The sequence below is a fragment of the Canis lupus genome, chromosome 3 (assembly GCF_011100685.1).
Source record: "Canis lupus familiaris isolate Mischka breed German Shepherd chromosome 3, alternate assembly UU_Cfam_GSD_1.0, whole genome shotgun sequence".
NCBI lineage: Eukaryota > Metazoa > Chordata > Mammalia > Carnivora > Canidae > Canis > Canis lupus.
The window spans coordinates 48,281,533-48,284,424 of NC_049224.1; the positions used below are offsets into that span (position 1 = coordinate 48,281,533).

At 43.6% G+C, this 2,892-nt stretch overlaps 1 pseudogene; it reads right to left on the reverse strand.

Annotated features, from left to right (window-relative positions):
* Nucleotides 1-740: 740 nt before the first annotated feature.
* Nucleotides 741-2,271, reverse strand: LOC100856235 (annotated as a pseudogene).
* Between the last annotated feature and the right edge of the window lie 621 nt (nt 2,272-2,892).

Sequence of the window (2,892 nt, forward strand, 5' to 3'; positions counted from 1 at the left end):
ATATTTATTGAATTCCTACTGAAGGCCAAGCGGTGTGACACGATGAGCAGGTTAAACACAGCTTCCTCTAAGACTCCACCAGCATTCCTGGCCTGCTATGCCTGAAAGAAAGTTTATCCTGTGAGCTACCAATGCCCATACATCTACAATTCTAGTAAGCCAAAATGACCTAAGCTCCCAGATGGAGTTCATACCATATCTCTCTACTGTTCATATCAGTCTGCTGGTTTTTGATGTGGGATGAGGAAGCATGTCAGAATCACCTGGGTAGGTGTTTTGTTTTCTAAACCCTTCTCTATATACCTTTTCCTGAAGATATACTTTTGTTGGGATTTGGGATGAGTGGCACTGAAGGATGGAAAAGGAAACTAGGATAGTACATCTTAAACACTTATAAGTACTTATACTATAAGTATAATATGCAAACCTTCAAACCACTGATATCAATTTTGCTTTGTAAAATGAACTTATAATATGCAAATCTTCAAACCACTCAATTTTGGTTGGTTTTTCAAACCAATCAATTTTGCTTTGTAAAATGAACAAACCAGCAGTTTGAAGAAGTGAATCAAGCTTGAGTGGCCAGAAAATGGTAAAGAATCCAAAAATGTGTTTGCCATAAAACTGGAGAGGATATCACACTTATAAAACAAGAGAGGACTGCTATGAGGAAGAATAATCCTATTTATTTATTTATTTATTTATTTATTTATTTATTTATTTATTTAATTTTAAGACAGGGAATACTTTATTCAAACCCATCAGAGAAATGGACAGCTTGGATCTGTAACAAAGCATTGTGTTTTAAAGCATAGGTCAGTAATTGTATATGAGAGTATACACTGCTACATACAAATTAACTGATCAGAGCACAACTTTTCAATGTTCAAAACAGAATAAGCTTCCCTGTAAAAGCAGCACTTTTGTGATATTTTTAACTTTAGTATTCCTCTCCTTCTTCTTCACCCTCTTTCAACAGAATCCACACCAGCCTCCTCATAATCCTTCTCCAGGGCAGCCATGTCCTCGCGGGCCTCAGAAAACTCTCCTTCCTCCATGCCATCACCTACATACCAGTGAACAAAGGCACGCTTGGCATACATCAGGTCAAACTTGTGGTCCAGGCGAGCCCAGGCCTCAGCAATGGCTATGGTGTTGCTCAGCATGCACACAGCTCGCTGTACTTTGGCCAGGTCTCCACCGGGTACCACAGTGGGAGGCTGGTAGTTAATGCCCACTTTGAAGCCAGTGGGGCACCAGTCCACAAACTGGATGGTACGCTTGGTCTTGATGGTAGCAATGGCAGCACTGACATCTTTGGGAACCACATCACCACGGTACAACAGGCAGCAAGCCATGTATTTACCATGGTGAGGGTCACATTTCACCATCTGGTTGGCTGGCTCAAAGCAGAAAGCTGTTCATGGTAGGCCATCTCAGCAGAGATGACAGGAGCATATGTGGCCAGAGGGAAGTGGATGCAGGGATAGGGTACCAGGTTGGTCTGGAATTCTGTCAGATCCACATTCAGGGCTCCATCAAATCTGAGGGAAGCAGTGATGGAGGACACAATTTGACCTATCAACTTGTTTAGTGTAGGTTGGGCGCTCAATATCGGTTTCTATGACAGATGTCATAGATGGCCTCGTGGTCTACCATGAAGGCACAATCAGAGTGCTCCAGGGTGGTGTGGGTGGTGAGGATGGAGTTGTAGGGCTCTACTACAGCTGTGGACACCTTGGGGGGGGGGCAGGGTAGATGGAGAACTCTAGCTTGGACTTCTTGCCATAATCGACAGAGAGACGTTCCATCAGCAGGGAGGTGAACCCAGAACCGGTTCCTTCTCCAAAGCTGTGGAAAACCAAGAAGCCCTGAAGACCCGTGCACTGGTCAGCCAGTTTCCGAATTCAGTCCAAGACAAGGTCAATGATCTCATTGCCAATTGTGTAGTGCAGTGCCCTCGGGCATAGTTATTGGCAGCATCTTCCTTACCTGTGATGAGCTGCTCAGGGTGGAAGAGCTGGCAGTAGGTGCCAGTGCGAACTTCATCAATGACTGTGGGCTCCAGCTCTACAAGCACTGCCCTGGGCACATGCTTGCCAGCACCCGTCTCACTGAAGGTGGTGTTGAAGGAGTCCTCTCCTCCCCCAATGGTCTTGTCACTTAGTATCTAGCCACTGAATGCCATGTTCCAGGCAATAGAGCTCCCAGCAGGCATTGCCGATCTGGACACCTGCCTCGGCCGACGTGGATCGAGATACACTCACGCATGGTTGCTGCTTGGCAGCTGCCGGGCGGATAGCAGAGAAGAGGAGAGGTTGTTACTTCTTACAGCGTGACCTAATCCTAATAATTTAAAAGAGATCTTAGAAACCATAATTTCTGCAACACAAAATAGAATAAACACGACAATGAATACTTAAAACTATATTAGAAATCAGACCAAAAAATGTCACCCTCTGAAACACAAAAGTCAGAGGTAGGAATTGTAGGCAAAAATAGGAAGACCTCATGAAATAGAACCAGGGACTCAATATCTGTAGAACCAGAAGTATTAGGAAGAGAAACTAAAGAAGACCAAGAAGTGTTAAAAAAAAAAAAAAAAGATCTCAACTAATAACTACAATTGTATTATCACATGAAACCTCACATGCTCTGAGTTGAGACTGTAAGGGGTAAAGCATGAGGAACAATGACTATACATTAACTATAGCAGCTATTCCAGTCTCTGCTTCTATAACTGGTCAAGAGCACCAAATTAATAACCATAACTTTTTCACCACCACTTCCTTGTTCCTCTCACATTTCTGCTAGGGTAGATGGGATTCTATCATGTTGAAATAGTGCCCACTGTCATTTTCACAAGATCAAGTTCTCTGTGGACTGCTGCAA